Consider the following 27508-nt stretch of genomic DNA (forward strand, 5'->3'; position numbering starts at 1 on the left):
CCTACACAGCCTATTAAAAAGCAAAGACATTACTTTGCCAACACAGGTCCATCTAGTCAAAGCTATGATGTTTCCAGTAGTCATGTATGCATATGAGAGTTGGACTATAAAGAAAGCTGAGCACCGAAGAATTGATACTTTTGAACTGTAGTGTTGGAGAAGACTCTCGAGAGTCCCTTGGACTGCAAGGAGATCCAATCAGTCCTAAAGGAAATCAGTCCTGGGTATTCATTGGAAGGACTGATGCTGAAGCTGAAGCTCCAATACTTTGGGCACCTGATGTGAAGAGCTGACTTATTGGAAAAGACCCTGATGCTCCGAATGATTGAAGGTGGGAGGAGAAGGGAACGACAGAGGAGATGGTTGGATGGCATCACCAACTCGATGGACATGAATTTGAGTAAGCTCCAGGAATTGGTGATGGACAGGGAAGCCTGGCGTACTGCAGTCCATGAGGTCGCAAAGAGTCAGACACGACTGAGTGACTGAACTGACTGAACTGAGGAGCCCAAGGGCAGTTAGGTGGGGCTCCTGCTCCTCCAGTGATTACCGCTGGACAACATCTGGGGACCTGACCCTGAGGGAGCGCCCTTCTGAGACCTGCCTCCTCTCAGTCAGGACTGGGACCTCAGAGAGGGAAAGGGCCAGGGATCTGGCCCTTTTTGTCAGAACAGAGAATAACATTTGTTTGGTGGAGACTTACAGGGACTTTGTCACCTGACAGTAATCTGACTTCAAGAACAGATATTCTGACACCAAGAAGTTGGCAACAACTAGCCACCCTCCTTCCTCACCTTTCCTATGAAAGGGCTTTGCTGAAAGTTTTCAGGGAGTTTGGGGTTTGTAAGACATGAGCCACGTATCTCCTTGCATGGCCCCCTGTACACCTTTCTCTCTTGCAAATTCTGATGTTTTGGTATTGCTTGGCATCACTGTGCATCGGGCACACATATGTGCATTTTTAGTAACAGTAGTACTTTGTTCACATGTTTTGCAGTTTGCTTCAGGAGTTGTCAGTTTATCTTAAACCGTGCCCTAATAAAATGCCTTTCTTTGCTCAATTCAAAATGATGTTGACTCTAGGAAGGCTTTCAGATTTCTACCATCTTTAGTCATGTGCCAATTACAAGTGGTCACTCTTGTTCCTTGTACTTTAATATGTTTCTTGTACCACTTATAATCCTCTGGATTTATTATAGTTATTTTAATGTATTGTCTACTGTCAACGTAAGAGCCTTACCTCATGTTCCAAACACATTAGGTGTACCTATCATGTGCTCTTATAACATCCTGTACTTCTGTGCAACAGTTATGCTTAAATTTCTTTTCCAGTATTTACTTTCACACTAGATTGTACAACTTCCACATGGGCAAAACTTTGGCTGCCATTCTGCTGTCTCCAACTCCCACAGGAGATCCAGCTCAGAATAGTTAAGTTCAGTCACTCAGTTGTGTCTGACTGTTTGCAACCTCATGGACTGCAGCACATCAGGCTTCCCTGTCCATCACCAATTCCTAGAGTTTATTCAAACTCATGTCCATCATGTCAGTGATGCCATCCAACCATCTTATCCTCTTCCGTCCCCTTCTCCTCCCACCTTCAATCTTTCTTAGCATCAGGGTCTTTTCCAATGAGTCAGCTCTTCACATCAGGTGCCCAAAGTATTGGAGCTCAGCTTCAGCATCAGTCCTTCCAATGAACACCCAGGACTGATTTCCTTTAGGACTGGTTGGATCTCCTTGCAGTCCAAGGGACCCTCAAGAGTCTTCTCCAACACTACAGTTCAAAAGCATCAATTCTTTGGTGCTCAGCTTTCTTTATAGTCCAACTCACATTCATATGTGACTACTGGAAAAACCATAGTCTTGACTAGATGGACATTTGTTGGCAAAGTAATGTCTTTGCTTTTTAGTATGTTGTCTAGGTTGGTCATAGTTTCTTCCAAGGAGAAAGTGTCTTTTAGTTTCATGGCTCCAGTCACCATCTGCAGTGATTTTGGAGCCCCCCCCCCCCCCAAATAAAGTCTCTCACTGTTTCCATTGTTTCCCCATCTATTTGCCATGAAGTGATGGGACCAGATGCCATGATCTTAGTTTTTTGAATTTTGAGTTTTAAGCCAAACTTTCACTCTCCTCTTTCACTTTCATCAAGAGACTCTTTAGTTCTTTGCTTTCTGCCATAAGGGTGGTGCTATCTTCATATCTGAGGTTATTGATATTTCTTCCTGCAATCTTGATTCCAGCTTGTGCTTCATCTAGCCCAACGTTTCTCATGATGTACTCTGCATATATGTTAAATAAGCAGGGTAGCAGTATTTAGCCTTGACGTACTCCTTTCCCAATTTGGAACCGTTCTGTTGTTCCATGTCCAGTTTTAACCTTTGCTTCTTGACCTGCATACAGATTTCTCAGTAGGAAGGTCAGGTGGTCTGGTATTCCCATCTCTTGAAGAATTTCCCATAGTTTGTTGGGATCCACACAGTCAAAGGCTTTGACATAGTCAATAAAAAAGAAGTGGATGTTTTTCTGGAACTCTCTTGCTTTTTTGATCATGGATGTTGGCATTTTGATCTCTGGTTCCTCTGCCTTTTCTAAATCCAGTTTGGATATCTGGAAGTTCATGGTTCACATACTGTTGAAGCCTGGCTTGGAGAATTTTGAGCTAATGCTAGCATGTGAGATGAGTGCAATTGGGTGGTAGTTTCAACATTCTTTGGGATTGCCTTTCTTTGGGATTGGAATGAAAACTGACCTTTGCCAGTCCTGTGGGCACTGCTGAGTTTTCCAAATTTGCTGGCATATTGAGTGCAGCACTTTCATGGCATTATCTTATAGGATTTGCAATAAGTTAACTGAAATTCCATCACCTCCACTAGCTTTGTTCATAGTGATGCTTCCTAAGGCCCATTTGACTTCACATTCCACGATGTTTGGCTCTAGGTGAATGATCACACCATTGTGGTTATCTGGGTCATGAAGATCTTTTTTGTACAGTTCTATGTATTTTTGCCACCTCTTCTTAATATCATCTGCTTTCACCATTACACATACCATTACACATACCATTTCTGTCCTTTATTGTGCCCATTTTTGCATGAAATGTTTGTTTGTTGCATGAATAAAGGATCTATTTAAAGGTAGAAAATATGGATTCCTCATATTTGTAGTCCGTTCATTGTTAAACTCAGTGTCTGGCACCTATTAGGTGACAAATAAATGTAGAATGATTCAAACTAATTTTTTGGATGGGATAGTATTAAATAAGATGGAATAGGCTTAGAGTATCAGTTCTGTGAAGGGCAGTAGTTGGGTATTTTTACTCAAGAAGATCCTTACAAAAGGAAGATCCTTATCTAGCAGTGTTTCCATCTGCAAATATTTTTAAATTCCTTTGTACCTGAGAAATGATCATTAGAGACAGTAATTTAAGAAATGAACCATAAAGAAATGATGAGACTTTCCATGTTTTAAAAGCAGTTGTTTGAATATTCATTTCAACATGTACACTCACAGTTACCTTTCCATGGTCAAGCATTTGTGAGGAAAATCCATCATTAGTTAATTTCCTTATTCATGAGCAAATCATGTACTTATATTATTAGGAAAATAGAATTTATGCTTATAATTGGAGGACAGATTTAAACATACAAATGGATTTTAGTCATTTATTATTGTTACTGTGTGTGTGTTTGTGGGTGTTAGTCGATCAGTCAAGTCTGACTTTGTGACCCCGTGGACTGTAGCCCAGCAGCTCCTCTGCCTGTGAAATTCTCCAAGCATGGATGCTTGTGTAAGGAGTCATTCCCTTCTCCAGTGGGTCTTCCTGACCCAGTGACTGAACCTGGGCCTCCTAGCCTTTTAAAAAGTCTTTTCACAAATATTTCACACAAGTAAAATAATCTAGAAATTGAAGATTGACACAGTGAAGATATTTTTAAAAAAATAGTATATTTGGCACATTCATTTTGAGTGCTAAACAGTTCCGCTCAACTCCCCCATATTAAAACAGGTTCAGTATTGTTGTTGTTATGCCACTAAGCTGTGTCCGACTCTTTTTGACCTCATGAACTGTAGTACGCCAGGCTTCCTGTCCTTCATTGTCTTCTGAAGCTTGCTCAAACTCATGAATCCATTGAGTTGGTGATGCCATCTAACATCCCATCCTGTCACCCCCTGCTCCTCTTGCCAATATTAAGTTCTCTAAATTTAAAAAATATTCCATATTTTCCATGGCTGTTTTTATATAAACAGTCACAATAAAATGCATGTCTTGCATGTATCAAGAATGGACTGATTAATGTCATCAGCAATTTACAACATGAAATGGCAATTTGTTCAGTTCCACCCAGGCCACTCCTTTTGCTGCTTGGATGTCACGTTATCATTGACCGGCACCTTCCTCTTTATAAAGACTCTTCAAGGACTCTTTCCCCCTACTTATGACTTGCATGTAAAATCATGAGTTACATTCTGTGCTCATTTTATGTTTGTTTTCATGAAGAATGATTGATTATTCCATGGTGTGAAATAATATTCAAGTGACAGGAAATCTGAATTTATGAAACCATTTCTGAAGTTATTAACCACATCAGAATATTTTTGCTGAAATGAATGATACTGCACAAATTTCTGGGGTTTGCTTTGCTTTGTTTCCCTTCCCATGACCCCTTTCAAGTTTATTTGATGGTGTTGGCGGGGGTGTTCCCTCAGGCCCCTGAAACAAACCTCAAGCATGACTGGCTGCTCTTTTAATAAAATGTTAGATGGTCATTCGTAATTATCTTCATTCCAAGATGTCGACTTGTCTGTCCCATATAACCATCAAAATGGCAAAACCGAGTAAAAGTTTCTGCAGTTTCCACCACTGGCTTTAACTTCTCCACAGTTAGGTAACCCCGGATATTTCTCAGATGGGAGCCAGATGTCAGCTCACTTCTTCCAACTGCTGGGACACCCTTTGAGCTCCAGTTTCCTGCCTGTAGATTTTCAGTGAAGTCGGTGCACTTCTATAGCATCACCAGTTCTTAAAGCAGCCCAGGAGAGCCCAGGACCACATCAGGATTTTCATGGGCCCCAGGAAGTTTTGCCTTCATGAGCCCTTTCTCTACAAAAACATTAATGATTGTATTTTGTGACTCTCTTGGTATAAAGATGAATATAATCCAATCTGGATTGTGTTTCTTCTACTGATTTTAAAGTAAGTGAAGCTATCTTCATGGATCCCTAAGTGTTGTACTTCTTGAGCAGATTTGGGAAGCCATACTTCATAGATGTAACACGTACAATAAGTCTCCTATGTACGAACCTTCAAGTTGCAAACTTTGAAAGATGTGAATGTGTATTCACGAGTCTAATCACATAAGTTAGTTCACATGTCTGGTGTACATTGTCACATGCATGTATCTTCTACAGGTGGTTGCTTTTGTGTACTTTATAGTATTGTATAGAGTGAGATGGCTCAGTCGTAAAGAATCTGCCTGCATGCAGGAGATGTGGGTTTGATCCTTGAGTCAGGATTCCCCTGGAGAAGAAAATGGCAACTCACTCCAGTATTCTTGCCTGGAGAGTCCCATGGACAGAGGAGTCTGGTGGACTTCAGTCCATAGGGTCACAAAAAAGTCAGACATGGCTGAGTGGGTCAACAACAAGGACTGTATAGAGTACAGCATTGCAGTGTCTTTATTTGAAGGCACAGTAGTCTGGAAGCAATTGTTGGGTTAGTTGGATACCTAGGCTAACTTGTTGGACTTAGAAACAACATGAACTTAGAAACGTGCTCTCGGAACAGAACTCACTTGTATATAGAAGACTTACTGTATCTGGAACAAGTGAGACTGAGGGGTGGAGATATTGTAACAATGCAACTTTATATTTGTTTTCTTCCTATTAAGCTACCAGATACCAGCCACGATGGTAGTAAACACAACAGACACCTGATCTCTTCCACACTTGAATATTGTACTCAAAAAAGGGAGGATGTAAAGATAATGAGAATAATGTAAAGGTCAATGGTACTTAAAAAAAAGAAAAAGAGAAAAGAAATCACAAACGCTTGAATTTGTTTATGTGACAAATTCTCCTCTTTTCCAGGCCACATCCCACTTGGGAGAACACTGGCTGCTCATGTTTGGCTTGCTAAGTGGTAGCATGTTTCCCTTTCATGTTGATAATGAAGATAGAACAGTCCTTGTTCACTTGGGTGGGGCTCTGCCTGCTTTAAGTGTCTGCAGCATGTGTGCGCTTGGGCCAAATTGGATAGATTTTGTGAGCTGAGGCTCAGTTTCCTCATTTGTAACAAAGGTTTAGAAGAGATGGTCTCTAACGTGGCTGCTGCTCTATAACAACTAAGGGAGGCAAGGTAGAATGTATTTTTAAATATTAATGAATTTGATTTAAATCAATTAAGTGGACATAGACTGTGAGTAAATATTGTTTCTTAAATGGAATGTCTTATTCACTGAACAATTATTTCTTAAATGTCTGCTTAAAATAAATGCAATATTAAATACTGAGGTTGCAAGAAGAAATGCAACAAGCATTGTCCCAGCAGTGCAGACGGAGTGTGAAAATCTGGTGATCAAATACATTGTCCTCTTCTCTACATGTTAGTGTACTGAGCATCACAGAGGCCAAGATTTTTATTACTGACTGAAAAATGGAAACAGTCTTTACATTGTATCTTAGGATTACAAAGTTTAAAAAAACAAGACCAGAAAGCACACCTTTAGAAGTTAAAGAATGTCATTGAAAACCAAACTGCCACTATACCCTGAACACTTGAAAACACATTTAAATTATTTCTATGAATTTGAAAGACTCCTGTGTTTTCCATCTAGGAAGTAATTTGTTCTGTCACTAGGCCAGTAATGTGTCTTGCATTCTGCTGAATTTTTAATATTTTTGTATTTTGTGTTGGAGAGCAAGGGTTATTCTCAAAGGTTGGAATTGAGTTTCCTGTTGAATATCTAAGTACCACTTATATCTCACATCACAGAAGAAAAAAATACTAGACCCTGTTTAGTATTCAGTTCTGGAAACACAAGGAAAAAACACACTCCTGCTATATGCTGATAGGTTGTTTTGGCTTATAATAAAATTACTTTTCACTTAGAGCACTTTTCCTCTTAAAGGCTCATAGAATTTCAATGGATGCTTAAGGGGCATGTGTATTTCTGTCTGGAATAATTTTTTCAAACAGGTTATAAAGTTAAGAATGACGTTTTCATGTATTATTATTTTGCTTCAATTCAAGCATCGTATTGATGCTGTGTCTGCTTATTGTCCCGTATTTCTTCCAGAGATCATTGAGTTCCTTCACCTTTTCACCTACTCACTATCAGATCAAATCCCTACCCATGTTTTTCTCAATTCATGGAACGTCTGGGTCTTTTACTCTCAAGCAACAAATTCTGGCTATAAATTATGAAGGATGTAGTGTTTTTTATGCACTAATCACAGGAAGAGACAGAATAGTGGAGTACCTGGATCCTGGCTTTAGAGGCTGAAAGACCTGGGCTCAGGTCTTAGGTGACCTGTAAAAACTGTGACTTTGGGGGAAATTACTGAATCACTCTTTGTGTCTGTTGCATTATCTATAATATTGGGATGTATTACTGTAAAAAATACCTTACGTGGTTCTTTGAAGATGTGGCAGTTTGAAACATCCCCCCGCCCCCAATTTTTACACATTTCTCTCATCAAGGAGTAAAGTCAACATTTCCTCCAAAGTGAAAATTGCTCAGTCATTCCTGACTCTTTGTGACCCCATGGACTATATAGTCCATGAATTCTCCAGGGCAGAATACTGGAGTGGATAGCCTTTCCCTTTTCCAGGGGATCTTCCCAACCCAGGGATTGAACCCAGGTCTGCATTGCAGTTGGATTCTTTACCAGCTGAGCCACAAGGGAAGCCCTAGAATACTGGAGTGGGTAGCCTATCCCTCCTCCAGCGGATCTTCCCAACCCAGGAATTGAACCGGGGTCTCCTACATTGCTGGCCAGTTCTTTCCCAACTGAGCTATCAGGGAAGCTCCTCCTCCTGCTAATCTAGGCCTTACAGTCACTTCACCAATGTCACGTTCTGGAGCCTTAAGAAACTAGCAGCTCCACTTACTATATCTTGGGATGCTTGTTCTAGGAACCCATCCACCATGGCAAGAAGAAGTCCTGGATACTCATTAAAATGAGTGGTGTCTTGTTGCCCTTGGCCATGAGCTCCCAGCTGGCCGCCAGCACCAGCTTGCCAGCCATGCAGTGATACATCCTGAAGGTGGATTCCGCAGTTCCAATGAAGCTACTCCAACTGACACACCAAGGAACAGACATGGACCTTCTCTGCTGATTGATGATTGAGCTCAAAACTGGTCATTGAGTAAGTGATTGTTGTGGTTTTAAGCCACTGTGTTTTAGAATGGTTTGTTTTGCAGCAATTTTAATTGGAACAAAGATTAAATGAGATACTGACATATTCACAGAGGTGAGCACACAGTAATCACTAAAAATTATCTCAAAAAGTCTAGAAAAGGCGATTAAACTTGCTCTTCAGTATTCCAGAGAATGTTAAGGTTGAAAGGACCTCAGAGATTATCTAGTTGAGAGAGGACTAGCTGGCAGTCCAGATGGCTGACAGGTGTATTGTGTTTGGTGAATACGTTTTTGCTGAATAATGAATGCTTGTCTAAAAATACGTAATGAGAAGCAGTTTGATAAAATCATATCTACACCAACTGCATTTGAGACACTCTGGTGGTGTTTTTCTATTTCTTTTATTTGGCTTAATTGTGGCACGCAGGGTCTTTAGTTGTGGCATGTGGGCTCTTAGTTGTGGCATGTGGGATCTAGGTCCCTGACCAAGGATCGAAACCGAGCCTTCTGCAATGGGAGCCTAGAGTCTTAACCCCTGAACCACCAAGGAAGTTCCTCTTCTGTATTTTTAACATTGGTTCCAACCACTCGATTAGTTTCATGACCCACCATAAATGCTGATCTAATTTATTTAGAAATAGAGCTTTAAAAATCTTGTAGTTCCATATTGTAAAATAATTGTATAGAATGCTACTATAAGTCATTAAGTTGTTTTTTAACAGGCTAGAATGTGTTCATCAGAATTAATTTACAGTTGTCCATAGGAAGGCAATGCAGTTGTTCAAAGGATGCTGTAGTTTTTAAAACACTGAAGTTTCTTTGGAGACTAGGCATTTTTTCCTTAAGAGATTATAGAGTGGTCATGTTGTTTTGCAGTTGTACCATACTTCTTTTTTTACTGTAAATTTATTAACTAAATCTAGTGACTCCCTGATTCACCATACTTTAGTCCAAATGACCTTTGACTGCTATTAAAATTTATATTTAAATTTATCCTTAAAGAGTGATGATTTGAATGTCTAGGACATTCATAACTTGTGCCATAAACTCTGAATGCAGTGCCCCCAAAAAATGACTTACTGAATGTTTTCCATGGCTTAAAATAACTGTAGGATGACTTTGAAGGAACCATTCTTTAACTACATATGTAAATTTTGATGCTGTTCTCAGGGTCTGTGACCTGCATGCTTGACTGCATGCTAGAGTGTATGAAGATGTGTGACTTTGTCCAGCCCTTTGAATCATGCATCCTTATTCTGGTTATTGACACATTTTTAGGAAAGTTTTCTGTAGCTTTGTGGTGAGAAAAGTTTGCATATCAACTTTTACAGAAATGATAGAGAGAGGGTAATTTTCCTTAAGATACATTGCAACATTCCTTCTCACTGGAAAAAAAAATCTCTTTGGCAGCTTTATGCTACACTCAAAAGATATTGAAGACATCTTTTCATCCTATATTCAGAAATTGTTGAAATAAAGGCTACATAAATGGAGTTCTAATTAAATGTAATGGATCACAAAACATGGCGTAAGGGTAAAAAGGAAATTTTATTACAAATGATAAATATGTATTATAAAATAATATAAGCTCTTTGTTTAAAAGAAATCTTTATATAATTGCATCAGATGAAGATTTTTAGTCTCTAGAGCAAATTACAGTTAATCATTTCTACTAATATCCTGGGAACACTTAGAACATATAATATTTTTATGCTAATGGAATGCACACTGCTCACATCCTTCTTTCTTTTGCCTTTTTAATTTAAAATTTATCTTGCAGATCTTTCACATCAGAGTGCATATACTTGCCTCATTATTTTCAACAGATATATATTACTTCATGGTGTATTAAGAGAGAGACTCTCTCATCCCACTAACTCAAACAAGGAAGACATTCAGTTATCTTTATTTTTCTTTAGTTCAGCTTCATTTTATTTTAGGATTCTATTCCCCTGCGTTCAATTTAGTTCAGTTCAGTCGCTCAGTCATGTCCGATGCTTTGCGACCCCATGAATCGCAGCATGCCAGGCCTCCCTGTCCGTCACCAACTCCCGGAGTCTACTCAAACTCATGCCCATCAAGTCGGTGACGCCATCCAGCCATCTCATCCTCTGTCATCCCCTTCTCCTCCTGCCCTCAATCTTGCCCAGCATCAGGGTCTTTTCCAATGAGTCAACTCTTCACATGAGGTGGGCAAAGTACTGGAGTTTCAGCTTCAGCATCAGTCCTTCCAATGAACACCCAGGACTGATCTCCTTTAGGATGGACTGGTTGGATCTCCTTTCAGACCAAGGGACTCTCAAGAGTCTTCTCCAGCACCACAGTTCAAAAGCATCTATTCTTTGGTGCTCAGCTTTCTTCACAGTCCAATTCTCACATCCATACAGGACCACTGGAAGAACCATAGCCTTGACCAGATGGACCTTAGTTGGCAAGGTAATGTGTCTGCTTTTTAATATGCGTAGTCCAAACTTAATCTCTTCCAATTCTGAGTCTGACATTTAGTGGAGTTCTGCGAGGCTTATGTAGAGCAGAGGTTGTGGCTACAGAGTCTTGTCTTTCATTGTTGAGTTTCCATGCTGACAGATGCTGAGGTGTATTTGTCCCACTTGGTCCTCCATCTCTGATCCATGTAGATCTCTGATGATCATCCCTGAGTCCCACCCCAGTCCCATTAGATCCTTCGAATCTCCTATGCCCATCTGTGCCACTGTCACACATAAGGGATTATTGTGCCATGCTGTGGTTTGGGGGAGATATTGCAGACTCCCTCAGGCCCATCTTTTAGTTGCACCAGGCAGCCATTCCATCCTTACTCTTTGAGCACTATGTCAGGATACTCTTAAAAGGGAGATGGGGATGGGGAAAGGTTTGGTCTTTTCCAGGCATTTACCTAAGAAGCAGATTTTCTTTTCTCTAAGACTCAGCAAAGTAATCTGGCTTTTGCTACTTCCTACCGCTAGACTCATCCTTCTGTGGAAGCTCCTTTCCACCTTTTTTATTATACAAATAATAAGTTAGTTATATAATATGTAGCAACTTACATACAAGCTCCCCTTCTGACTTCCTCACTTTCCCAAGCCAAGAAGTTTTTTATCTATGGAGAGACAGATAAGTTTTTTCTCATTTACTATACAAGCTTCTAAATATCAGGGTCAAGGCTTTTGAAACTTTTTGAAACTCAAAAGCCAAGTGTGTTCTACTTGTTTGACATTTGCATTCTACTCTGCCCTTTGATTTCTGAAGCAAAACATGCAGTACACCAAAGAGGAAAGAAATGAAAGCAAATAGCCCTCCTCAAAGAGATAATATTGCCAAATGTTATCTCCTATATGTGTATTTATAACTCTTTATAGGTAGTAATATATTGTCATAGCTACAAGCTACAATAAATATCCTTGCCCATATAGCTTAAAAACTTATGTACAGATATAATATTGACAATAAAAATCCTAACACTGGAATTCCTGGAAAAAAGAGCAAGGGCAAATGTGTTGTAAACGTTAATGGACATCACCACATCTCCCTTCCGGAAAGGCTACAAGACCACAATCTTGAGTACAAGTGCCTGTTTCATCCACTAGGTTTTTATCACCTATTTAAATTTTTCCCAACCTGTTAACTGAAAGTATTATCTCTTTATTTTCTGATTCTCCATGTCTCTAATTAAAAGAGAGATTGAGTATATTCTCATACATGTTCTGGCCTTTTGCACCTGGTGTTCCTTCAATTGCTTTTTTCTATTTGTTCATTTTTTGAGAAAAAAATCAAAGTATAGTTGATTTACAATGGTGTATTTAATTTTTGCTTTAGAGCAAAGTGACTCAGTTTTACATATCTATATTCTTTTCATATTATTTTCGATTATGGTTTATCATGGGGTATTGAATATAGTCCCCTGTGCCTTAGAGCAGGACCTTGTTGTTTAACTATCATGTATATAACATAATAGTCTGCATCCCTTCAAGTGCTTACAGTTTATGGACTTGAAAAGATGGTGTTAAATAAGCCTAAATTGTTTAAGTAGAATTTTTTTTCAAGAGTTATACATTGATTGCTTGATATTTGTTTTGGGAGACAGATTGTATAAAATTTAATGCCACTACTGCTTCCCAGTCTTTTCTGCATTTGACCTCAACTGAGTAACTGTTATACAGGGAGGGTTAGGAGCAAAATAAGTCTGAAGGTGAGAAAATGAGTCACCAACACAGAGGTAATAATTATGCTCCAAAAATGTTATGATGTCTCCACTCTGCAAACACAGAGCTAGTTCTCATCAAAATGGCATTTAGTCCAATGGTTACATGATAGAGTCATGTGAGACAGCTTACAAAGCCGATGAATGGCCCTCGAGCATGTGTCATTATGCAAAATTCCAATAACTAATTAGCACAATGGATTTTGGTCTCAATTCAAGTGCTGCAGAACATCCATTTCATATGTCCCACGTCATCACTGCCTCAGAGAATTTCCATTAGAGTAGATTTGCTCCCAGTAAGAATTCCACAGAGAAGCTAAGACATGTAAGAATTTTAGGAGCATTGAATGAGGACTGATTGCCAATTGTGTGATTATTTTTTCAACCTCTTAATCATGTAACATCTAAAATATCTGACTTCTTTGTCTTCAGATCTTTTCCACCTCTATTTCTTAGGTTTTCTATTCGTTGTTGTTATTGTTGTTGTTTAGTTGCCAAGTCGTGTCCAACTCTTTTGCAACCCCGTGGACTGTACCCCACCAGGTTCCTCTGTCCATGGGATTTCCCAGGCAAGAATGCTGTAGTGGGTTGCCGTTTCCTTCTCCAGAGAATCTTCTTGACTCAGAGATCAAACCTGAGTCTCCTACATTGGCAGCTGTGTTCTTTACCACTGAGCCACCAGGGAAGCCCTTTCGGCTTCATACTTAGCTATTTTTTTTAAAACAAAATCAGCATCCTGTCTCCTAGCTAGAAAGTACCTTACAATCTGAGTAATCCCATACAACCACCACCCTTTTATATTGATAATAGTTGTTACCATGTACTGAAGCCATACTATATGCCAGGCAATGCTGCTAGGTCATTATTGTTACCCCCCCTTTTTTTTTTATAAATAGAGCCTCACACTGAGAGAGGTTGGAAAACTTGCCCAAAGTCAACATTCAGTAAGTTGCAAAATCAGCATTAGCAGATTCTGAGGTCTGATATATTCTGCAAAGGAAAAGGAAGGACATTTTTGTTATGAGATGATGGTATTTCTCAGAACAAATTTTGTTGGATCTGCCACTTAATTGCTAGCAATGCCAAGGCCTCTCTGTACATTACTCTGCCTCTGTATACTCAGCTGTCCCTTCTATGCTCTGACTACTTCTGTTTAATCCCGTTTAAAGATTCTAAGGATGAGTAAGGAAGCCTGTGCTGTATGACCCTTAGCTTTTCAAACATGGAGAAAAATGACTTCTAAGGAATGGAGTGGATTCCTGACTACTCAACTCGTTTTCTTAGCACATTTTCCTTATGGAAATGGCTATAGATGGACCCATTCCTCTGCCTTCTCCTTCTGCCCTCAGAGTCCCATGACCCATCAGCTAATCATAGTTAGGCTAATTTATGAAAAGAACTTGGGAAGAGAATTAACCTGGAGGAGGGGCCTAGAAATAGTCCAGCTGTTGTACTTAGACCTGGAAGATGGAGCCCTTTGAAAATATCTTAAAAAGACAAGAGTTTCAGGAAAACATTACTCTGTAAGTGTAAATCTGACAACCTTCTGGGATAGCACCTTGGCTTGACTGTCACACTCCACAGCCAGTGGCATTAGTGACCAAATTCTATGCTTCATAATTCAGCCTCAAGCAAGCCTGATGGTCATCAGGTCCCTCATTATCCTTATCAGAAATAAATATAAAATTTCATTTTCAGGGATTTTCAAACAGGGGTATTAGCTTTCATACTATCTGAAGACTTTAGACTGAAGTGACCTATGTAATGTAATTTCCTCATTTTGCAAAATGTAAGGTTCAAAAAGGAAAACAGTTTGTCTGGGAGCACACAGAAGAAAAATTTTTTCTACTCATGTTATAATTCTGAAATAATATTTAGAAGAGAATTTCAGTTAAACATTTGTGATCCATATTAGTACATAAATGTTATAGAAAACTCAAGTGTCCCTGAGAAGCATGTTTTCCCTTGTCATAGCTAACGTTTACTGAACTCACTACAATGCCAATTACAGTATTAATCTTTGTCCTCACTGTTTAGCTTTACAGTAACACTGGGAAGAAGGAAATTGTATAAATCCCCATTTTGTAGGTGAGATAAGAAAGTCTCAGAGATTTCAAGTCATTTATCAGTGGCTAATATACAGATCTTTATCCCAGTTTTCAAATTCCAAAGTCATATAGGCTCTTGACTATTGTGATGTGCTGAGCCCCTAGACCGCATTTGAAATATTTAAGGGGAATTAAGGGTCCAACCTCAGAGGGCTTGCCTGTACTCTTCCTTCCGCTTGGGATACTCTTTCCCTGAATATCCGTGAGGTTTAAGCTTTCACTGACCTCAAGTCTTTGCTCAAATGTCACGTTATCAGTGAGGATTTTTCCAGCCACTTTGTAAAATACCCAGCCACTGTACTCCCACATTTCTGATCCCCTTCAGCCTGCCTCATTTTTCTGCATAGAATGTATCAACAGACATATTATGCATGTACTTCTGCATTGTAACCATCTTTCCTCGCTAGAAATGTCATTTCTGTAAGGTCAGGAACTTGAATCTGTTCCCTGCATCTCCAGTGCCTGGAGGAGTGCCTTCTAGGAGGAGATGTTCACAGAATATTTGTAGCATGAATGAGTGAGTGAATGAATGAATGAGTCAAACAAGTTCAGAATACATCTCTATCATCAGCCTCATACAATATCTTTCAAGAGAAGCTGGGGGACTCCAGGAAGTCTAACTTAAAAGGTGTCTGATTGTCTTTTAAGAAATCCAGTACAATAAAAGAAAATTTAATTGTGTCAGTAGCTGGTATTAAAGCACAGGAGGGCGTCCGTTTTTCTTCAAGCCCTGACAGCTGCGAGAAGAATGTACGAGTCTGCTCTCCTTGTCTGTCCTTGTGTTTCCTTCTTCCTTGCATAGCTCTGTATATTTAAATCATTGCAAATACTCATTCTGAGAAATGTAGAAGCAGCATTTTTTTTCCCCTTTTCATAAGCCAGCACTTATTCCTAGTGAGTAATGTTTAGCAATGAAATGTCTTTTGACGCTAGCACTTATCAGTGTTTCTGAAATATACAGTATAATTAAATTACTTAGGGGTTGTGCTTTAATCAGGAGCAAATTTAATGAATATTCAAGCTGTTCATTGTTAAGAAATGAAAAAAGATTGTAGGAATATTTTTATAGCCTCAAAAGTCATCCAGAAGAGGGTGCTAATGTTCTTTATGAAGTACACACACAAGCACACACAGAGACACACACTAAACAAAGCTTTCTTACATAAGTGATCAAGTGATAATAACTCTATACATTGAACATTGAATAGAGAATTTATAAACACAGGCAGTTCAAAAGTAAAAATAATTGCCTAATGATAGCACTAAAGTTTTTAAAAACTGGGACAGTTTATAAAATCTACCTCAGTTTTGGACAGATCAGTTAACAACCATATCACCACCAAAAATAGCATATTTTCTAGCACTCAAAACGCCCACCAGAAATAATAGTGATATTTCATTAAACGATTCACCTCTATCAAAAGATGAACAACAGGAAAAAGCAGTTTACTTAAATTATAGCCAACATCTTTTAAATAAAAAGTCACACTTTTTGTTTGATTTGTTGGATATTCTTCGCTCAAAGGCTTTTCTTTTGAGAGTAGATGAAGATGACTGCTAGTTATTGCTTAACTCTGATCCCAGAAAAATCATGTTATAGTTTCTATTCATCAGGTCCAAATGAAAACAGACTTTTAACATTGACATCTTTTCTGGTTCACTTACTCAAAAATGAAATTTCAGAAAGGATGAAATTTCTGTGAAGTAAGTAATTCTCAAAATTCTTTCTACCTGTGCTTTGGAGGTATTCGTTGAACACAGCCATGGCAAAAACCCTTTTCATTTCTGTTTCAAATGTGCCCTCATTTCTCTTCCTTCTGCTAGGTTTTCTGAGCTGCTGCCTTGATAGTTCAGGCAATTTGTATTTTGATGATTTCTCATTTCTTTGAAGCAGAACAGTCATGTGAACTGTAAATTTTCTTGAGCAAAATAAGAGGAGGTTTTGATGTCTGCCTCAGTGAGTTACTTAGAATACAAATGAGAAAAACCATTCCAACCCAGAAAGCTACTTTCACGTTCCGCTATTAGCTTCTAGGCATAGCGAGGTTGAGAGTATATATGCATTACACAAAGCTCAGTATGTGGATGGTCTTAAATGAAGTTCCCTTTAGCTTGTAGAACAGGACTCTGATTGGAAGGAAACAATGCCTCTGCCTGAAAGAGGAGTCTATTTAGTGATTCACATACAAAATGCACATGCCATTTTCAAGCCAGCATTGACAAGCCAGCTAAAGCAGAGGAACTCAGGCAGATGGCAGAGTGAGAGAACACTGCAGACACCAAGGAGGCCTGCCACTTCATCTGCCCTTATGCTGAAAGTCACTGCAGCAACTTAACCTGAATTCATCAGCTTGGGTGAGCTGAATCCATCCCTTGACTTTTGCTCTCAGATCCATTCATTCTCTGCCCTTCTCTCCTTGGTTGTGTGTTGGAAGATACTGAATTTCCCATGTTGTCTTGCTTTCAGCTTTTAGATGGATTTAGCTAATGCAAGGCTCTATGTGGAAGCCTGGAGAACCAGAAGGGAAAAAGTCAAAATACCTACCCCCTGCTCTGGTTCAGGTGGCAGCCCCAGTGATGGCTGCAATACCTGTGTGGCTCCAGTTCCTGGAAGATTGTTCACTCCTTCCATGGTTTCAGTTCTCATCAGAAAGGCCCACCAGGGACCCTGAGCTGTGATACAGCCACTTCTTACTTTTCTTGCTCCAGCCCTAGGCTGATAATGGCTCTCTTACTTTTGCTAAATGCAGAGTTGCTTCATAGTACTGATCAGTTCCCTAGTTATTCTATCATCTGAGTCCTTTGTACTGGATTCCTTTGGTTTCAAATACTTAAAAGGCTCTCTTTTTACTCATATAGAAGACCATCTTTTGTGCTATAGGATATTTGGAGAGGACACACTGTTCTACTTTAATCCAAATACTTTAATGCATAACTTCTTTAAACCAATCTGGTCAGGCAGTGAAAAAACAAAGATTTGTTTAAAAATATATCTTCACCACCAGTTGCTGCCTTGCCTCTGCACACACACAACACCCATATATATAACTCTGAAGAACTTATCCCAGTATGACAGTTCTGGGATGGTTATAGTTAACACATTTTTTGTATTATTATTCAGCTTTCAAATGTTTATGGATTATTAAATGTATGTCAAGAAAGAAACAACCTTCAAGCTCCACTCTTGAAGAAGGTGTAGTAAGAGACAGAATTACAGATTGAATTGTTTATACCGCACCACTTTGAATATATTATTCCATTGTCTTTAATTCATTGTTCTGTATTCATCTGTGCAGTGGGGATAGTAAGGGTCTTTTTTCCCCATCAGATTGTTACGAACATTAAATGAAAGATACTTAAAATACTGCCCAGCCCACAGCAACCACTCAAAAATATTAGCTCTTATTGTTGACTGAAAGTCTTTTGTCAATTGAATTCCTTTGTGAGAATATGTCTTTTAATCTCTGGTAGCTTATAAGAATTTTGCTTGTTTTTGATTTTCTGAAGTTTTATTACAATGATTCTTTTAGACATGAATTTGCTTTTGTTTGTCCTCAATGGATCTTGGGATGCTCCTTAAGTCTTAGGATGCCTTGGGTAATTTTTTTTTTTTCAATTCTGGAAAATCTTAGCCATTTTCTCTTACAACTTTAGGTCTCCCACGTTCACTTTACTTTATCCTAGAACTCCTATCAAGCATATATTAGACCCCATCTTCCTGTTTTACACGCCTCAACTTCTCTTGTTTTTCTCTTCCACACTCTAGGTCAGTTCCTTAGATCTGTGTTCCAATATATACATTATTTTTCTGTATGTATTTGTACTGTTGTTCAACCAGCTAATTGATTTTTAAAAAATGTGATAATTTTATGATGATCATTTAAAGATTTCCATTGTATCTTTTCTCATTTTGCGAATCTGTTTTTTATACTGTTTTGTGCTTGCTTTATCTCTGTTTTCACTTTACCTATGTAAACATTTAAAAAATAATTATTTAAAACCTCTTTTAGACAGGTCCATTATTTCTTGTTCTTAATGTACAAATTTTTCTTTATGTTGCACAATCTTATTCTCCATCCCAGTAATTCACTTCCTTCCATGGAATCGTCATTGGGTGCTCATCTTTAGCTGAGATTTAATTCCCCAGTTTTCTGAACTGTGGGATTCTCCTAGTTGGGTTAGGCTGGCTTTGCCTCTTCTTAGAATTCATGGATTTCAGTCATTCTAGGTCCGTTTTTTTGTTAATTTCTCGTTTAGAAACACACTGATGACATGAATTTGGACCTGCTCATTCATGTGATAATGGGTTTGAACTTACTGGGTTATTTTCTTCTAAACTCAATCCTGTATAAGGCAAGCTTCCTTGCTCCTTCCCCCACCTGGCAGGGATGGTGTCTGCCTGTCCCTGTGAATGCTGACTTGTTGCAGATATTGAAACTCTAGTTTCGTGTGTGACTAGCATCTGTGCCCTACACTACCTTCTCTGCACAGGCATCCAAACCCTCAAATACAGCTACTAGAACCTGTACCTGCTTCTCATAAGACCCTAACACATTTTCACTTAAGCCCCTATCACTTCTTTGATTTTGTGTTTGCATTTCTGAAAGTGAGTATTTCTGTCTTCTGGTTTTTAATTTGCATGTATGCACCTTTTACTTTCTTATATAATATTTTATGAATTCAGAATCTATTTAAGAGTGGAGAGTCCTTTCCTCAGTTTTATTCCCTATATTGACTGCAGTGAAAGAAAAAGTGCTTGGTGATTATGGAAAGATTCTTTCATAGAGTGTTGTCTATGAACCACCTGCAAGAGGGTGGAGAGATAGTCCACTACCAGACAGAAGAGCCTGCTACCCTTAGCTGATCGTAAATCTATATGGAGTTCATTAAATGATGCAAAGGATTTATTTTATCATCAATAATGAATTCATTTGGCATGCTTTTGGCTGGAGGTAACAGAAAATTCAACTAAAATTGGCTTAAACACTAAGAAAGACTTATTCTCTTATCAATGTTAGAACTAAAAATGGGGCCATTTCAGAGTGGGTGAACTCAGTGGCTTGACTTCATTATTGCTCCAGCTTAAATTCTTCTTATATTTCTTGCTTTCTCTGCATGGTCATGAGATGACAGCAACAGTCCCCAGCATGTCAACCTGAATATATATCAAGATGGAGGAAATGGAAGAAGGGAACTTATTTCTTCCAAAGATCTCTCTTTTTAAAAGAAAGGAAGAATTTCTAGACGTCCTTGTGGTGTAACCCTCATCTCTAATTAGCTAGAAATATGTTGTAGGCTCCTTCTCAAACCAATCACTGGCAAGGGAAATAGAGTTACCCCAAAGGGCAGACATTACGTTAGACTGACTTTGAGGTTGGTATGAGTCCAGGTGTCCTTGAAGTACAGGTCTTCCTCCCAACTGAACAGCATCAGAAATTTCTTACCTTGGAGATCAGGAAATAGCTCTCAGGCAAGGTCAGGTGCTCAGAGTCGACATTAAGTCCAGATCTGGGCTCTTTTCCTCCTGTGTTTGCCGATTCTGTTTCCTGTCCCAATCCCAGCCCTGCTAAGGCACAAGCAGCCTTTGACACCACCACTGTTTCTGTCTCTGCCCTGTAAGAGTGATGGTGAAACTTCATAATCAGTGCCACTTACAGCCTATGGAAGGCCTAGACATTTTAACATCTTCACTCTGAACATGGGCTAAATAGGGTCCATACTCATGCACGTCCTGCTGTAGAAATTCATCTTTCAGAAGTCCATGGCACTGTCTAGAGGTGCACACATGGGCATCATCGGATGGGGACAGCATAAAGTCTCAGGGCACAGGGGAATGCTACCGCTGTGGGAAAATTAGCTGGTGATGTACTGGTAGGACATGAACAGGGTTTCCATCTGGTGCAGACTAGAGTCCCAACTGGCAAAGGCTGCATGGCCTGCATTATGAGTAATGCCTCCAAGACACTGTGGATCATGGACCTTTTAGCATGTTTCCTTTACAGCTATCCTCCTCTTGGTTCACTCACTGCACATGTCCTGGGTTATGAGACAGTGCCTTCTAGAACAAGTGCGCTACAGTGAGGTCACTTGTATTTATCAGTCACCTCACTTAATTTCTCCACCTCCAGACCCACCGCCACACCTTGTTTATCCCTCCACACAAAAACTATCTCTTCTTTTATTTCCTTCTAGATTTCAGGGGACTATACATCCAGAGCACAAATCATAAGCCATAAGAAAAACTGTTTCTCTTTCAACGAGTGCAGGAAAAACTCCCTTTAACATTGTCTGTATGATGAGAGAAATCATTTGTTTTTCTCCTAGGGTGTAGACTAGGGAGGTGAGTGCCCTGTTAAAGAGGGATGAATGCTTCTAATACAAAAAAGTGAAAAATATAAATGAGTTAAGTTTTTAGAATAAAATTGCACATTTGTATCCTGTTAAATAAATAAATTCTTCTCTTGCCAGTATTGATTGCTTTGCAAAATATGGCCTTAATCCTTTTTATATTTTTTAAAAAATAGTTTAAAAAAACTCATGAGCAGTGAGGCAGTAAGATATAATGGTATAAATAAACACCTGCCTCATCTCACATAGGTCTGTATAGTCAAAGCTATGGTTTTTCCAGTAATCGTATACGGATGTGAGAGTTGGACCGCAAAAAAGGCTGGGCAATGAAGAATTGATGGTTTTGAACTTTGGAGATGGAGAAGACTGAGCATCCCTTGGACAGCATGGAGATCAAACCAGTCAATCCTAAAGGAAATCAATCCTGTTGATCCTAAAGGAAATTCATTGTAAGAACTGGTGCTGAAGCTGAAGCTCCAGTACTGTGACCACCTGATGTGGAGAGCTGGCTCATTGGCAAAGACCCTTGATGCCGGGAAAGATTGAAGGCAGGAGGAGAAGGGGATGACACAGGATGACATGGTTGGATGGCATCACCAACTCGATGGACAGGAGTTTGAGCAAACTCTGGGAGATAGTGAAGGACAGGGAGGCCTGATGTGCTGCAGTCCATGGGTTACGAAGATTCAGACACGACTTAATCAACTGAGCAGCAACAGCAACATGTACGTGTGACTCCGGTCTAACTAAACTGAATCTCCTTAGCCCAATAGGGATAGAAAGAAAGAAATGAGGTTTTTAAGGGGCTAAGTTCCTCTCATAATATTTTTCTATAAGTCTTTTAAGCGTTTAACCATTGCTTAACAATGGTAAGACACCTGCGTAACACCTATTAAGAGGGAGAGAAGGTGGATTTGAAGGAAAGATGCCAGAGTATTAGATGAAAGTGTCACAAGGACGGATGTTGAGTCCACATCTATAGAGAGCTGGAAAACACATACCACAGCTTACACTCAACGGACAGGAGCCCACACTTTACAGCCTAATTCGTGGTCAGTCCCATAGGAAGATAGTCTGTTTCCCTTCATTCTCTAGAACAATGTCTCTCAATCTTGGTTTTGACCACACCTAAACATCTAAACTCTGAAAGACTTAAACTTTTTGAAAGTTCAAACTAAATTAAATATTATGATTAAAAACATAACAAAGCAGTGACAATTTTAGAATCCAGTCTTTAAACATACCATAACTTCCTTCAAGGTACAAATACACCAAATTATCCTCTACCATCTTTGAAAACTCACTGTTGTGAAATAACATCCTCACTTCTCTGCTCTCTGAAATGGTGCCTTCAGGGGTCTGTTGTGTTTCACTTTGATCTCTATTAAATACAAATAACCTCCAAGAATGTTGAAACATATAACCTCATCAGTCACTAAAATTAAGTGAATAAATGTCAGGTCTCTTCTTATTGGAAATCACAGAATTCATTTAATAGTACTACAAATCTGCTGGTACCTAAAACTCCCTGTTTTATAGCTGCCGTTGTGTTTAACCTAACAGGGATCTGATTTACTGTCCTACCTGAAATACCCCCCAAATCCAGGTAAAATAAAGAGAACAGATTTAAGACACTAGACATCAGGCAACAAAGGACAGTGATCTCCGAAAGGTGGGAAACAAAAGATGTGAGCCCTGCAGTCATTCCAACTTTGTTGTTGTTGTTTGGTTGCTAAGTTGTGTCTGACTTTTGTGATCCTGTGGACTGTACCCACCCTGGCTCCTCTGTCCTTAGGATTTTCCAGGCAAAATATTGGGGTAGGTTACCATTTCCTTCTTCATCACTCCAGCTTGCTGCCTTGAAAAAGTTTTCAGGCCCGGCACCAGGTGGAGAGACTGAGACAGCTCACAGAGTGGATGAGCTGAACCGAATTGAGAGTCCTAGGACCGCGGCATCCAGAGTTCATAGGACAGCCCGCCTGGGAGGGGCGTGCTGCACAGAAGGAAGTCTCCAGAGATTTGCAGAGGGCCCTGCAGGTGTGCCGCAGAGACACGGCAGATCAGAGGTGTTCATGAGGAGACTGCCTTCTGAAAAGCTCACAGGGACAGTGCCTGCAGCTCACCCCCAGCTACAACGGGTAAACTAATAATTATGGGTCACTGGGAAGAGCCTTCCAGAAAGTCTTGGGCCTCCATGGTACATGTGGAGGCCTAAGCTGAGCACTTCTCCAGACCTACCCGACAAAATCCGTCACAGAAGCTGTTTTGTGTGTATGTGTGTGTGTGTGTGTGTGTGTGTGTGCGCCCATGCTTACATTCGATACCACTGGTTTCTCCCGTTTAAAAATCACTTCAAACTTATACCTTGACAGATGGAAGGAATAAAGGCGGGGAGGTAAGTCAGGGGAGATGGAGACTGGAAAAGAAGGAACTGCTGAGGAGGAAAAGGGGCAAAACCAGCAAGGCTAAATAATGTCGCCCCTTCTCCGTGGCAGACTGAAACTGACTCACAGGGAATAAAATGGAATTATTTGTTTAAATTGTGCTTTTTTCATTCTTAAAATGAAATAGAGTGGCTTTGAGTTAGGGCAAGATGGTATAGAAGAGTTTCTCCTTGCTCCTCCCCACTCGACAGAAATATAAACCCTGGAAAGAGCACAAGCTTGTAAGAGGAAGGTGAGATGGTTTTCTCAGGACTTAGGAACAAAATGATTTCAGGGTGTCCCCTGACAGGGGCAGATGACCCAGACCCGTTGTATCCTAATCCCTGACCTAACAAGAGAATGCAGCTCAGGTGGAGTTTTTCTTCCCTCAGGTGGAAAACAAGTGCTGCTGACAACATCAGCATAAACCGAGCAGACCAAAGTAACACCACAAAGGCTCTGAAAATTAAACTGCCATTGAAACCACAACCCACAAAGTCATCCTAGACCTGTATATGACACCTAAATGGATGACTGCCTGTTAAAACAGAAGATTTTGATGGAACCCAGAGTTCTATCATAATAGACAAAATGAAATAAATGGAAAAAAAATGAAAAAAAAAATAGACAAAATGTCCACATTACAGCTTGAAATCATGTCATCCCGGTTCAGTTCAGTTCAGTTCAGTCGCTCAGTCGTGTCTGACTCTTTGCAACCCTGTGGATTGCAGCATGCCAGGTTTCCCTGTCCATCACCAATTCCTGGAGCCTACTCAAACTCATGTCCATCATGTCGGTGATACCATCCAACCATCTCATCCTCTGTCATCCCCTTCTCCTCCTGCCTTCAATCTTTCCCAGCATCAGGGTCTTTTCTGAGTCAGTTCTTTGCATCAGGTGACCAAAGTATTGAAGTTTCAGCTTCAGCATCAGTCCTTCCAATGAATATTCAGGACTGATTTCCTGTAGGATTGATTGGTTGGATCTCCTTGCAGTCCAAGGGACTCTCAAGAGTTTTCTCTAACACCACAGTTCAAAAGCATCAATTCTTTGGCACACAGCTTTCTTTGTAGTCCAACTCTCACATCCATACATGACTACTGGAAAAACCATAGCTTTGACTAGACAGACCTTTGTTGGTAAAGTAATGTCTCTGCTTTTTAGTATGCTGTCTAGGTTGATCATAACTTTTCTTCCAAGGAGCAAGCATCTTTTAATTTCATGGCTGCAGTCACCATCTGCAGTGATTTTGGAGCCTCCAAAATTAAAGTCTCTCACTGTTTCCATTGTCCCAGGAACCAGGAAAATCACAACTTGAATGAGAGAAGGGAAGCAGCAGATGGCAACATCCATGGAAATAAATCAGAATTGAAATTATCTGACCAGAATTTTAGAGCAGTCATCATAAAAATGATTCAGCAATCGATTATAAATTCTCTTGTAATAAATGGAAAAATAGTAAGTTTCAGCAGGGAAATAAAATTATTTTAAAAATGGAGATGATAGAACTCAAGGATACAACAGCACCAATGAATCATTCACTGGATGGGCTGAAGAGAAGAGTAGAGATGGCACAGGATAAAAGTGGTGAACTTGAGGACACAGTAGGACTCAGCCAATCTGCATGAGAGAGAAACTAAACTGGAAAAACAGTAAGGCAAATTGTATAAGGATTGCTCTATGTTATTTGTTACAATTACATGTGAACCTACAATTACATCAGTAAAAACTTCGTTAAAAAAGGGAAGAGCTTTTTATTATCCTATTAACAGTTGAAATTTTTACTACCGTACTTTACTCTCTCCTGTAAAAACAGCATCTTTTATGAGAAACAAGCCATCAGCATATACCAACTGGCCCAGAGCAGAACGTAATGCACTCTGTTAACAGGAACTCTGACTATAGGCAAGTCACCATTTGCATAGATATTGAAAAATACATTTCAGAGCTTAGAAGATCGACTTTTCTTGCTTAACAGTTCCACAGAGGGGCAGCTCCAGACTGTCTATAGAGCAGACCCTCCTTAGAGACCGCTTTTGTTCATTTTATAAATTGGGGCGAGTCAAGCTACTAAAAGACTACTACATCAGAATATGAATTCTTTTCTTCCATCTGCTGTTGTGTTGACCCTGAAACATGCAAGGCAGAAGTTCTTGGTTCTGTAGTCCTAAATCTTCCCTCCAGTGGTATCCAGAGATCTATCTACTGTCTCCAACCAAGCTTTTGTCAGAAATAAAGTTGACATTTTGATCTTTAGTTCCCAAGTATTTCTGAACTTAGGTAAGAAGAAGGGGCTTGAGGTCAGCCTTATGATTGGAAAGTGGAACCACTGCCACTGGCCAGCATTACTGTGGACTGTCTCTACACAGCAAACACTTGGAAAAAATGGCATATGGAGAAGGGATAGAGTAAATGCAGTTCGCAGAACAACTATTGAAGCTCCTACCATTGATCTCGATTTCGTGTAGCATTGTCCTTTTCAGTTTCATTGATGATAATGGAAAATGGTATGATATTTCCAATCAAATTAAAGTTGGAGGAAGGTATATTTCATGTAGAGTGAATAGCATGTTTAAAAATTCAGAATCAATTTCCCAGACTCTATTTAGGATTTAAAAGAGTTCTAAGTGGAATTTAATGGTGGCAGTGGTATTAATATGGGGGCAGAGGCAAAGAGTAACAGAATCATCAGGGCCTACATGGCTGAGGATGTAGGGTCTGGACCATGTAAGGCCTTGTGTAGAGGGCCAGAGAACATGATCCTTACCTTGGAGTTGACAGGGAACTGATGATACTTACTTTCCTCTTATTTGAGAGGAAGAAAAGAGAATTTTAATTTGAATCTCTCCTCAAGGTTTAGCGATTCGCTTCCCAACTATGCACTAGATTTATGATAATGCCCGCATCCATTCCATGCCTCTCAGGGAGCTAGAACATTGGTTTTCAAGTTCCAGTGAGTTTAGGAATTAGCTGAATTCTCTGTTAATCATGCCAATCCCTGGACCCCACCCTCAAAGAGCTTGGTTGAGTTGCTCTTGAGTGGATTCTGGGAAACTGGGTTAATTCTGAAGACCTGGGTCTTTGGCTTATACTTTGAAGAGGACTGTGTGTGATTACAGTGTTAAGAAAGCTCCGCTTACTCCTGTCCTATGAACAAGGATATGAATGTACTTTCAAATGGAATTAACAACACTGGCTGTAGTCTCCACTGCTGCTGCTGCTGCTAAGTCGCTTCAGTCGTGTCCGACTCTATGCGACCCCATAGACGGCAGCCCACCAGGCTCCCCCCTCCCTGGGACTCTCCAGGCAAGAATACTGGAGTGGGTTGCCATTTCCTTCTCCAGCGCATGAAAGTGAAAAGTGAAAGTGAAGTCGCCCACCAGGCTCCTCCGTCCGTGGGAATTTCCAGGCAAGAGTACTGGAGCGGGGTGCCATTGCCTTCTCCAGTAGTCTCCACTAGAGGGTAGTAAATCAAAATTTTGAGTTTTGAACAGAACTTGTTTAAATTGTGTGATTTTTTTTCCTTTTTTCTTATTTTTAATTGGAGGATAATTGCTTTACAGTCTTGTGTTGGTCTCTGCCCTACAGCAATGCAAATCAGCCTTAAATGTATACACACACACAGACATATATATATATATATCTCCTCTCATCAATCTCCCTCTTGTCCTCACCCCCATCCCACCCCTCTAGGTCATCACAAAGCACGGAGCTGAGCTCCTTGTGTTATATAGCATCTTCCCACTAGCTGTCTCTCTTACACTTGGTCGTGTATATATGTCAGTCTTTTTTTTTTTTTTTTTGAGAATCAGAGTTTAAAACATTTTTTAATGTGGATTTTTTTTTTCTACATGGAAATGTTAAAAGAAAAAGCTTTCTTTGGGAAACTGTTTTGCCTTCTTTTTTTCCCCCTAGTGTAATCAAATGACTTGCTCAGATTAAAATATTTCCTCAATTGCTACCTCGTTGTCATTCTGAGTGATGCAGTTATAGGATATTAGTGATAATACTTTCTGCTTTATAGATGAGGGACATAAGCCCCCAAAAGAAACTAGATCAAGGCCTCT

The 27508-nt window shown here is 39.7% G+C and overlaps 1 long non-coding RNA gene across 1 annotated transcript in view; it reads left to right on the top strand.

The window, feature by feature from the left end:
• The window catches only part of LOC139031247 (uncharacterized), a 186271-nt gene that overhangs the window by 12430 nt on the left and 146333 nt on the right, over nucleotides 1-27508 (top strand). The window contains exon 2 of the long non-coding RNA XR_011483710.1: nucleotides 8138-8371. This is a non-coding gene — a long non-coding RNA (uncharacterized lncRNA). The remainder of the gene's footprint in view (nucleotides 1-8137; nucleotides 8372-27508) is intronic.

Source organism: Odocoileus virginianus, chromosome 26, assembly GCF_023699985.2.
Source record: "Odocoileus virginianus isolate 20LAN1187 ecotype Illinois chromosome 26, Ovbor_1.2, whole genome shotgun sequence".
Lineage (NCBI taxonomy): Eukaryota > Metazoa > Chordata > Mammalia > Artiodactyla > Cervidae > Odocoileus > Odocoileus virginianus.